Genomic DNA, 13,020 nt, shown 5'->3' on the forward strand with positions numbered 1-13,020 from the left:
CAAGAGAGTTCCTGGAAAAGATCTACTTCTGCTTTATTAACTATGCCAAAGCCTTTGACTGTGTGGATCACAACAAAATGTGGAAAATTCTTAAAGAGATATAGGAATACCAGACCACCTTACCTGCCTCCTGAGAAATCTGTATGCAGGTCAAGAAGCAACAGTTAGAACTGGACATGGAATAACAGACTGGTTACAAACATGGAAAGGAGTACGTCAAGGCTGTACATAGTCACCATGCTTATTTAACTTATATGCAGAGTACATCATGAGAAACACTGGGCTGGATGAAGCACAAGCTGTAATCAAGATTGCTGGGAGAAATATCAATGACCTCAGATATGCAGATGACACCACACTTATGGCAGAAAGTGAAGAGGAACTAAGGAGCCTCAAAGTGAAAGAGAAGAGTGAAAAAGTTGGCTTAAAACTCAACATTCAGAAAACCAAGATCATGGCATCTGGTCCCATCATACCATGTCAAATAGATGGGGAAACAGTGGAAACAGTGACAGACTTTATTTTCGGGGGGCTCCAAAATCACTGCAGATGGTGACTGCAGCCATGACATTAAAAGACACTTGCTCCTTGGAAGAAAAGCTGTGACCAAACTAGATAGCATATTCAAAAGCAGAAACATTACTTTGCCAACAAAGGTCCATCTGGTCAAAGCTATAGTTTTCCAGTAGTCATGTATGAATGTGAGAGTTGTACTATAAAGAAAGCTGAGCACCAAAGAATTGATGCTTTTGAGGTGTGGTGTTGAAGAAGACTCTTGAGAGTCCCTTGGACTACAAGAAGATCCAACCAGTCCATTCTAAAGGAGATCAGCCCTGAATATTCGTTGGAAGGACTGATGCTGAAGCTGAAACTCCAAAACTTTGGCCACCTGATGCAAAGAACTGACTCATTGGGAAAGACCCTGGTGCTGGGAAAGATTGAAGGCGGGAGGAGAAGGGGATGACAGAAGATGAGATGGCTGGATGGCATCACCGACTCGATGGACATGAGTTTGAGTAAGCTCTGGGAGTTGGTGATGGACACGGAGGCCTGGCGTGCTGCAGTCCATGGGGTCGCAAAAGTCAGACATGACTGAGCGACTGAACTGAATGGAACTGTGTTTGTGGTCACCTAGTAAAGTCTTTATCTTGCTCTCCTGAAACGATACACCTTTGTTTTACATTTTAATGTCAAAGTTTCACTCTACTGCTTACATTCTCTGCTATGTGGGAGAGTTTAAGTCAATATGTTTAAATGGTTAGATTTTAAAATATTTTACCAAGTAGGCTCAGGATTCATGTGTGACAACCCCTAGTACAACTGGAAAAATAATAAATATCTTTTGATGACATTTTTGGTTCTCATGTGTTTCAATTTCTGAAAATCCAAAATTTTAAAGGACTGCTGGTTGTAAATGAAAATATATATACTTTCACAATGATAAGGTTTTGTGACATTTTAAAATCATTTTTTTAATTTACCAATGATTTGAAAAGAACAGAAAATATGGTTGAATTGAGTTATATAAGCACACTATAATAAAGCTTTAACTTGTTCAGTTTAGTTCAGTCGCTCAGTCACGTCCAGCTCTTTATGACCCCGTGGACTGCAGCACGCCAGGCTTCCCTGTCCATCACCAATTCCCAGAGCTTACTCAAACTCATGTCCATTGAGTTGGTGATGCCGTCCAACCATCTCATCCTCTGCCATCCCCTTCTCCTCCCGCCTTCAATCTTTCCCAGCACCAGGGTCTTTCCCAATGAGTCAGTTCTTTGCATCAGGTGGCCAAAGTTTTGGAGTTTCAGCTTCAGCATCAGTCCTTCCAATGAATATTCAGGACTGATCTCCTTTAGGATGGACTGGTTGGATCTCCTCCCAGTCCAAGGAACTCTCAAGAGTCTTCTCCAACACCACAGTTCAAAAGCATCAATTCTTCAGGGCTCAGCTCTCTTTATAGACCAACTCTCACATCTATATATGACTACTGGAAAAACTATAGCTTTGACTAGATGGACCTTTGTTGGCAAAGTAACGTCTCTGCTTTTTAAGATACTGTCTAGGTTCGTCATAGCTTTTCTTCCAAGGACCTAGCATCTTTTAATTTCAGGGCTGCAGTCACCATCTGCAATGATTTTGGAGCCCCAAAGAATAAAGTCTGTCACTGTTTCCATTGTTTACCCATCTATTTGCCATGAAGTGATGGGACTGGATATCATGATCTTTGTTTTTTCAAAGCCAATTTTTTCACTCTCCTCTTTCACTTTCATCAAGAGGCTCTTTAGTTCTTTGCTTTCTGCCATAAGGAAGGTGTCATCTGTGTATCTGAGGTTATTAACATTTCTCCCAGCAATCTTCATTCCAGCTTGTGCTTCATCCATCCCGGCATTTCACATGATGTACTCTGCATATAAGTTAAATAAGCATGGTCACAATATACAGCCCTGACGTATCCCTTTCCCGATTTGGAACCAGTCTGTTGTTCCATGTCTGGTTCTAACTATTGCTTCTTGACCTGCATAAAGATTTCTCAGGAGCCAGGTAAAGTAGTCTGGTACTCCCACCTGTTCAAGAATTTTCCACATTTTGTTGTGATCCACACAGTCAAAGGCTTTGGCATAGTCAATAAAGCAGAAGTGTAAGTTTTTCTGGAACTCTCTTGCTTGTACTTCTCAAATCTAATTTCATTTAAGATCTTCAAAGTCTTCTGTGCATGTATGCTAAGTCATGTCCAACTCTGCAATTCCATGGACTTAACCCTCCAGGCCCTTCTGTTCAGGCAAGAACACTGAAGTGGTTGGCTATGTCCTTCTCAAAGGGATCTTCCCAGTCCAGGGATGGAACCCACGTCTCCCACATTGGCAGGTGGATTCTTTACCACTGAGCCACCAGAAGCCCTTAAAGTCCTAATCTATCATTTTTAGATATGAAATTTGCTTCTTTATTTAATATTTAACTTTTTAAAGAATAAAAAACTTTCAGCTTTCATACTGCTGAAAATCATAGTATTTTCACAAAAGGACAACTTTGTGAGGCATGGGATAGAATTATGCAGGTAGTAAGCTCTTAATAAATTAGTGAAGGAAAGTTATATTTTAATAACTGATTAGTTTTGGATTATCTAAACAATTAAATCTTATATGAAACCATATTGTCTTTTCTTCTGATTCATATTCTTATTTCACGGCATTGGCTAGGGCTTGAATGCAATGTTGAATAGTATCACAAACAAGAGTCTTTTTATTTGTTTCAGACTTTAAGGAGAATACTTCTAATATTTTAACATTCACGCTGACATTTCAGTGGTTTTTAGTATATTCCTTCATAAGCAACCTAATATTACTAGTTGAATATTTTTTACATTATTAAAATTAAATTTTAATTTATTAATTTAAATACATGTTTGAAACATCATTTAAAATGATACTACAATGTTAGATACAAAAATATGAGTAGTAAAGTACTAAAACGACCCTTAAAAGTACCAATTAATCCTGAAAAGTGTTATCTATCCAAATAATAAATGTAGTATGGAACTTTAAAGAAAACCAGTCCATATCAATCAAACACTCTGGATGTTTTTTAAAGAATTTAAACTTTCTCTTCAACCTGGGACTTTAGCAACATTGATACCTTGTTCTAACTAAGGTGTACTAACACTATATTTTAGATACCTTCAAAAATATTTTTTATTATTGTACTATAAGCAAAATGTAAACCATCCTTATAAGGTTTATGGTATTCTATTTAGAATTTTCGACATTTGGAATTTGCCCGTGAAAGTGATTTTCAAAAATAATGACATTTCATTATAACCACATTTTGCTATTTGTACTTCAGTGTTCACTATCCAGAATATGTAAACTGAGAATTCTCATTCTTTAAGCCATTAGTATGAAGCTGCAAGAGTCTCTAGGTAATCAATGTTTATACGCTAAAAGACCTGATCATTCAATTACTTAACCAAGCAAATTACTACTGTGTCTATGCTTAGAATAACTACAGCTAAATGGCAGTGTTCTGAAGAGCACGTGGAAAAAGACACTCATGTGAACTGCAGATTTCACTGTTAGTAGCAATCTCTTAATCTACGTCAATGAACTGATTTTGTTACATTCTTCACTTTGCTAAGAACAGGCAGCAGTGAGTATGCTGAGTAGCTGTTATTACACAAATGCACTGTCACTGAATCTAGCGGAGCTGGACACGACTGACGCGACTTCGCAGCAGCATCAGTAACAGTCATGGAGTTCTTATGCCAGGCCTCATTCTAAGTGCTATACATGAGTTAACTAGTTTAATTCTCACAACAACTTCTATGAGGGAAGTACTATTATTATTATTCCCCCTTTAGAGAGGAAGACTTCCCTGGTGACTCAGACGGTAAAGCGTCTGCCTACAACACGGGAGACACGGGTTCAGTCCCTGGGTTGGGAAGATCTCTTGCTGAAGGAAATGGGAACCCAGTCCAGTATTCTTGCCTGGAAAATCCCATAGACAAAGGAACCTGGTAGGCTACAGTCCATGGGGTCGCAAAGAGTCAGACATGACTGAGCCACTTCACTTCCACTTTCACTTTAGAGAGGGAGACACTGAAGCATGGTTACATGAGGAGAAAGTAGAAGTTTGATAATCTCGCTTCAGAATTTGTATTCTCATCCACTTCACTATGCTGCCTACCTATGCAATGTCAAAAGTGGTCATGGGAAAATTTAATATCTTAAAAACATGTATTTGATTTCATGGATTCAAGAGTGGACATAAAAAGTAGAAACAATCCGAAGATTTCAGTTATAACACATAAATAGTTAAGCTATAGTTAAGGCTGTAATATGTTCCAGTACTAAGTTGTTTCAGTCGTGTCTGACTCTTTGTGACCCTATGGACTATAGTCCAGCAGGCTCCTCTGTCCGTGGGATTCTCCAGGCAAGAACACTGGAGTGGGTTGCCATGCTCTTCTCCAGGAGATCTTCCAGACCCAGGGATCAAATCCATGTCTCTTACATCTACTACCTGCATTGGCAAGCAAGTTCTTTACCACTAGCACCACCTGGGAAGCCCCAATGGTGTAATATATTTACATATAAATTTATAGTATTTTACATGTGCAGTAAATTATTGGGCACTGCTTGGATGTGTGTGTGTGTTAGTCTCTCAGTCATATCCAACTCTTTGTGGCCCCCTGTACTGTAGCCCGCCAGGTTCCTCTATCCATGGGATTCTCCAGGCAAGAACACTGGAGTGGGTTGCCATTCCCTTCTCCAGGGGATCATCCCAACCCAGGGACTGAACCCAGGCCTCTTGCATATTCAGTGCTGCAAATTTTCCCAAATAAGAAAATAAATGAATACTTAAGATATTAGTTGGAGGACTTCCCTGGCAGTCCAGCGGTTAAGAATCTGACTGCCAATGCAGGGGATATGGGTTCACTCCCTGGTCCATGAAGATTCCTCATGCTGCAGGGCAACTAAGCCTGCAAGCTGCAACTACTGAAGCGCATGCACCTAGAACCCGTGCCCTGCAACAAGAGAAGCCACCACAGTAAGAAGCCTGCGCACTGCAATGAAGAATAACCCTCTACTCACTACAACCAGGGAAAGCTGGTGCACAGCAATAAAGACCCAGCACAGCCAACAACAAGTAAATTAAAAAAAATTTAAAGATATTGGTTAGAATAACACTTGAAAAGAATTACGAGGAATTGTACCAAATATGAAAGTTTAAAAAATTAATACATAATGTAGATGCTAATTTTCATCTTCAATTATGGTTATATAATTAATCAATGTTTGGGATATAAACAAAATCACTGAAACCATGAGTGTTATCTAAACTCTCAATTTCCTCTCTACAAAATGAAGAAATGGCTGATCTCTGTGCAAATAATGCAGTGAGGAATCATACAATATTCTCAATAAATTTCCTTGTGCTTTTCAGAGTTTCAGACACAAATACCTAAAAAATTCCATTAAGAGCCAATAAAAATGCAATTACTTATGAAGTATTATAATGTATCAATAGTATAAAGAGAGTTTAACTGCATAGAAAGAAACTAGAAAAATAATTACTTCTGAGGAAGGGCATGGTAGCTGGGAAATGGAAATTAGCGCTTTTTAAGTATACTTTTGCATTGTTTTGATTGCTTACAATAGGAATAAATTCACATGTTACTTGTTAAGATAGATAGCTAGACACTCAAATCACATGGAGTATTTAACCAGATATCAGAAGACAAGTGACACCAATATGACTTTGGGTAAGACACTTGGCTCTGTGGACCTCAGATTCCTATAATTAGTGCTAGAGATAGGCAGTCTCTAATACTATTCTTTCACTTATAAACTATAATAATTGGTGAGGGACATAATAAGGAGAGAATGTTAGGAACTCACAGCCCCAAAATAAAGCAAATATTTAATAGTTCATTAGAGGAGACTTACCCTCAAAATAGAATACTGTCCCCATCCTATTACCTCTACTGTTTTTGCTAAAGCACAAAATACAGTGAATACAGAAGGTAAAAAGCTCTTCAAAACAATTTCATAAAGTAGAAAAAACAGCACAGTATCCATGCAAGCTGTAACACACTGAATGAGGGAGTGAGTGGCGGTCACTCGGTCTGTCCGACTCTTTGCGACCCCATGGACTGGTGCCTGCCAGGCTGCTCTGTCTATGGGATTCTCCAGGCAAGAAAACTGGAGTGGGTTGCCATTTCCTTCTCTATAGTATACTGAACCTAGCTCCAAACTGCAAAGCTGTTTAACTGCTAATGAATGACACATTCGAATAAAGGAAAAGATGGGCCACCTCCAAAGTCTTTGCAGTTGGTCCAGTTATCAAATGTCTGAGTTATAAACTAGCACAACTAACAAACTCATGACTGTTAGAATGTTTGTCATTATATACAATACATGGTGTGCACATTGATACAAGAATCACTTTTTAATCAGAATTGAAGTAGGTGTATAAGTTGCAAAACTCTGATCTGTTTAAAAGGCCTTGATATAGTTTCATATTTTGGGTTTTCTCTTGGCTTCTCTCTCTTTTTTTTTTTTTTTGGTTTTCAGTGGTTCCCAGGTTTCTTTCAGTGTTCCTCACCCTGCTCTCTTTTACACTATGCTTGACTTGTGAATGCAAACTTAGATTGTGCCTTATGATTTTATTCCTAAGAATCAATAAATTTAATAAAAAGAGGGAAAGTAATTTAGGACCTAATGAATTAAACAACTGAACGATTGCTTCCCACATAGAGTAATATCCTTCCCATGCCCATGAAGCCAACAACAAAAAGAATAAAAATCACAACAACAATGTACCATGAATTGTGCTACATACTTCAATCCTCATAATAATCCTAGACTTATGTACTACAGTTACTCCTGTTTTACAGATAAGTAAACCCAGACACAAATATGATAAGGAACTTGCTCAAAATCACAAGGTTAGTCAGTGAGGCAGGATTCAGGATTCCAGGTTATCTGACTCCTGAGTTGATGCTCTTAATTACTGTTAAATTGAAGTCTGCCCAACTTTAAATCAAGTGCTCATTACACTGGTCTTAAATGGTTCTCATTCTAATTCTTCAAAATGTACTATTTTTCACTCACTTTACATTGAGGACCCAGAAACCTCAAGACAATTACTATAACATTTTTACAGTTTTTGGCCATATGTCCCAAGTTTTCTTCAATATGAAACATTTCTTTAAAACCTAAACCCTCCTCCACCTCTCCCTGGCTTCACTGCTTTGGCAGTCTCACTGAAGTCCACTGCTTCAATAACTACATCTGTCAGATGACCCATAAATGTCTTCATTTCATTCCAGAATTCTCTGAACTCCAGACTTGCAGCTCAAGCTTCCCATTAAAATCTCCTCTTGGATGTCTAACTAGCACCTAAAACTCATGTTCTTTACCCACCGCACCCCTGACAACAAAAACAAAACCTTGTCCTTATCCAGTGTCCTCTATATCAAGGGACTGTATCACCACCCATAGTGGCTGACAGACGGGAAATCCAAAGGTCATCACTGTCACCATCCCCTTCCTCACCTACTTTATGCCACCATGACCAAGTGATGAACGAGGTCCTATATCTCCTTTAAAGCAGTTCCCGTTCTCCATCACCCAAAGCACCAGCAAGCACTCCACTCTAAGCTAACATCACCTATTGGCTAGAGCCGGCCTCTGCAATCATCTCCAAACAGTTTGCTTTGCATCTGTCCTGTCTCCCTCCCAGTTGTTCTCTAACTGTACCAGGTGACGTTTTCAGAACCTAAGTCTCATGTTATCTCCCATCTCCGCCTCATACTGGGCTTAGGATAAATAGCTTAAAACAAAATCCTCAACATGGTTCACAGGGTCCCATAGACTCTCACTTTCTCTCTCAGGCCTCATATATATCTCATTTTCCCCTTAATGTTTTAACCCTCAGATTCATTTTAGGCTCATGCATGCACTACTTCATCTTGCCGTAGCACACACTATCTCCTCTTATCCCTAATAGTAGTATTAACTCCATTCTTTAAGAGAACAGGTCACTGGAGGAAATCATGCTAAATGAAGTAAGTCAGACAGAGAAAGAGAAATACCACACAGTATCACTTATATGTGCAATCTAAAATAAAAAAGCCAAACTCATACAAACAGAGGGTAGAAAAGTAGCTGCCAGGAGCTGGGGGATGAGAGAAACAGAGGTTGGTAAAAGGGTATGAAATTTCAGTTATAAGGTGAATAAAGTTTGAAGAGCTAAAGTATAACATGGTGGCTATAGCTGATAACACTTGTATAATGTAAATTTGCTAAGAGAATAGAACTTAAATGTTCTTATAAAAGAAACAAGAAAGGGAAGGAAGAAAGAAAAAAGAGGAGGAAGGGAGGGATGAAGGAAGAGAGAAAGAAGGGAAGGGAAGACAGAGGAAGGAAGGAAGAAATATTTGAGGTGATGGATTGTTAATTAACTTGATGGCTTGTGGGGGTATCCTTTCACAAAGAATATATATAACCAATTATCATGTGGTACACTTCAACTAACTCACAATTTTATAGACCATTCAGCTATGACCTAAATCAAATCCCTTATGATTATACAGTGGAAGTGAGAAATAGATTTAAGGGCCTAGATCTGATAGATAGAGTGCCTGATGAACTATGGAATGAGTCGAATGGGTCGCTAAGAGTCAGACACGACTGAGTGACTTCACTTTCACTTTTCACTTTCATGCATTGGAGAAGGAAACGGCAACCCACTCCAGTGTTCTTGCCTGGAGAATCCCAGGGACTGGGGAGCCTGGTAGGTTGCCCTCTATGGGGTTGCACAGAGTCAGACACGATTGAAGTGACTTAGCAGCAGCAGCAGCAGAAGCATTTTTACTTTAATAATTTTATAGAGAGAGACTATAATAAAGATCTAAAAACATATACTTATATGAGGAACAAGAGTTGACAGAGAAATGTTTCTCTGTTAACACATTTTGATAGAGGAAATTAAATAGGGGAGATTTCTCAGGCCACATGTCTTTGCAGAAATAGCACAAGTTCATGTTTTGAACTTTCTGCAAAGATATAACATTTCTATATTGTTGTATATTTATACAACAAATACTAGTTAAAATTTTTTCATATTAAACCTTTTGTATGGATTCTGCTTCAAGAGAATCAGCTTATTTAGACCTTAATAGGATTTCAGCCAGAAGAAAAAAATTATCCTCTGGGGTCTGTAGTGAAGGTAGAACTGAGTTCTTGATGAGATCTTCACGCCACTAAATCCAGAAGACCAAAGAACCAAGCCAAGGAGCTACACGGTCAAGGCGAGGATTAAAATCACACCAAGAACTGACTCAGTAGAGACCACACTGCTATCACTGCTGAACAAAGAATCATTTGTTGACTGTTTTTGTATCCATCACATAGTTCTATTTAAAACACTTAAATTGTTCCTGCTGGTTTTCTGGAATTCTTCTTGAATGAAGGATACTACCTACCAAATGTGGCACGGTGCCATATGAAGGTAAGCCTCCCATGGATCTCACTGTTTATGTAGAGAACACCTAAGAATCCATAGAGGCATACATCTCCATAACCGATGAGTCTGTAAATGTTGATTCAGTGATGGTTCCTTGGAGCCTTTCAGAGTTTCCTACTTTCTCAATTCAACAATAACCTTAGTGCTCCATTTCCAAATAACTCAGAAGTTTGTCAAAGGCAAACTACAGTGCAAGATGCTATAGTAACAGACTATTCCGCATTCGCCACGCATTAGGTTCTTACAAAGAAGTAGAAGACACAATTTAGGTTCAAAATTCAGGATTTAACATTATACATCTGGGATTCCTATGCTCTTTTTTTGGTTCTCAAAAGGGAGTGAGTGTCCAACTATCATAAGCACAGTTCCTACTGATTCACCAGACATTCACTGTTCTCACACAAGAAATCTGTGCCTTAACAAGCCACCACTGACAAGAATCATACATGGAGAAGGGCTCGCATTCTCCTTCAATAATCCTTAAAATGACGCCTTTGGAATTTGCTCACACACATGGCAAAATAATCAATCTGTTTTATATCAATCCCAGCATTTTAAGCTCAATTATAAATTATAAAATATTCTAAGTTATAATAATTTTTGTTAATTGGTAGTGATGGCTACCTAAATTTAATATAGCAAATAGTGTTATAGATCTTATCAAATGACTTAGGCATTCAGAAAAACTAAATTTTAATTATGAATTTTTCTTACTCTAAAACTTTCTCACAAAAATATATGAAAATATAGAAATTAGTGTGAAGCTATCCATCAGGATTCCCTACATTATAAACCTAAATTGAGTTAACTGAATACAGACAAATAAAAATTATTTTAATCTCAAAGACAATATAAAATTTCCTTTAAGATCTGTTATAATCTGGCATGGTGTGACTATAAAGAACAGCCTCATTGACACTGAAAGCAAATCACTGATTAAATGGTTTGTTTTCTTTGAAAAGTCTCCAAAGCATATAATATCTAACAGACAATAAAATAACTGATACAACTTTTAACAAGTTTTTACCTTACAGCATTTGAGACCTGTCAGCTTATATGAAATTACTATGCTTAGTTGACCATTTTGAGGAAAGTAGGCAAGTTCTTTGGATAGATATACAGTACCAACATATATGTGAACTCTCCATCAAAAGCAACCTCCTATGGGCAAAGGAGGGCTTCTGTTTCCATGCTTTTTTTAAGGTCACAGACTACTGATTTATTATATGCAGTCGAATCTGTATTTAGACAATCTTACTGCAATATCCTTACACTCAGTTTTCTCTTACATTCTCTCCAAAGCAGAGGTTCTCAAAGTGTGGTCCCTAGATCAGCAACATCAGCATTACCTGAGAATCTGTAAGAAATGAAAATTCTCAGGTCCCTCATCTGAACTGAATCAGAAGCTCTGAGGAGTGGCCCAGAAACCGGTGTTTAACAAGTCATGCAGGTGATACTGGCTAAAGTTCGTGAAACTCTGCTCTAAAGCCAAAAGACATTCTCTAGCTATGAAGAAAAGTTTGCTTGTTTTTTTTTTAATTTTTTAACATGTTTATTTTTAAATGAAGAATAATTGCTTTACAGTGCTGTGTTGGTTTCTACCAAACATCAACATGAATGAAGAAAACTTTTTATCCCTTTGGAGCAGTCAACTTTGTAGTGTCCTATGTCTCTAAGCCCAAGATGCCATTATACTTTATAGAATATACTAGAGTTCTTTACAATGATACCGATCATTTTAAAGAATTTCACAAAGATTTTAGAATATGGCATATTCTCAATAAGTGTTAAAATGCTGATGCACGCTTAACTAAAAACGTGGATTAAATATGGTCATTCAAAACAGTATGGTACAGAGATAAAAGCTGATAATGTTTTATCTGTTGTAATTTCAACAGATTCTTCCCTACCGTTAAGGTCAAAGAAAACAGGGCTGATTTTAAATTCCACCCACTAGTGTTTCTGAGTCTAGAACTTGTGTCATTTATACAAGCAGAGCCATGTCTGCATGATGAATGAATGAACAGTACAGGCAATATATATTCCTGTACAAAGGTCTTCAAAGGCAAGCTGGAGAGATTAACCCAAGGAATGGACAGAGAGGAACTGGTTTATTTTGCCAATAACACCTCTGGTGTGGTCTATGTTATTAGAAAGGCTAAAAACTTTAAAAACAGAACGAATGGATTTGAAAGATATGCACCTCAATTTCTGCATTAATACATAATAGAAACTAAGAATAAAGGTTTTGGCAAAGCAATATTTTCTCGACCTTTCAACCAGAAAAAACAGGGATCAAGTTTGTAGTATGGTGCATTTTGATTATTATTTTAAAATTGTAATTAGTTTCATTTTAAGATTATCATTCTCCATACCATATAATTAGTATTACATGCACCATAAGGCTATGGGTCTCGAATTTTCCTATTTCCCTAAGGAGATCTGTAAAGCCCACATTTGACATGAAACTACCCAAAGGAGTATGATTCCCACTTTACAGCAGATTCTCCACTGGACTACTAATTTTTTGATAAGTTTTTTTAATTTAAGGAAAGAAAATACTTTATAGAGTGACATAACTTGCATGAATAATTCATCTTTCACAGATGTTACATTCAAGGAAAAACACTATATCATTTTTTAATGCACTTAAAGACAATGATAGACTGTGAACTTGTCAAATTTTCAAGTTATGTTAGCAGGAAGATGATGTACTAAGTGAAATAAGTCAGAGAGAGAAAGACAAATACCATATGATATCACTTATAAGTAGGATCTAAAATATGACACAAATGAATGTATCTACAAAACAAAAAAAGATTCACAGACAGAGAACAGACTTGTGGTTGCTAAGGAAGAGAGGGAAGGATGGATTGGGAGTCCAGAATTACCAGATGCAAACTATTATATCTCTAGATGGATAAACAACAAGGTCCCATTATACAGCATAGGGATCTATATTCATATACTATGATAAACCATGGAAAAGAATGTGAAAAA

The 13,020-nt window shown here is 37.5% G+C and overlaps 1 protein-coding gene across 11 annotated transcripts in view; it reads right to left on the reverse strand.

Moving 5' to 3' along the window:
• Window positions 1-13,020, reverse strand: part of ANK2 (ankyrin 2) — a 251,354-nt gene that overhangs the window by 169,972 nt on the left and 68,362 nt on the right. The gene's annotated exons all lie outside the window — the stretch shown is intronic.

This window comes from Oryx dammah, unplaced genomic scaffold (assembly GCF_014754425.2).
Source record: "Oryx dammah isolate SB20612 unplaced genomic scaffold, SCBI_Odam_1.1 HiC_scaffold_3, whole genome shotgun sequence".
NCBI lineage: Eukaryota > Metazoa > Chordata > Mammalia > Artiodactyla > Bovidae > Oryx > Oryx dammah.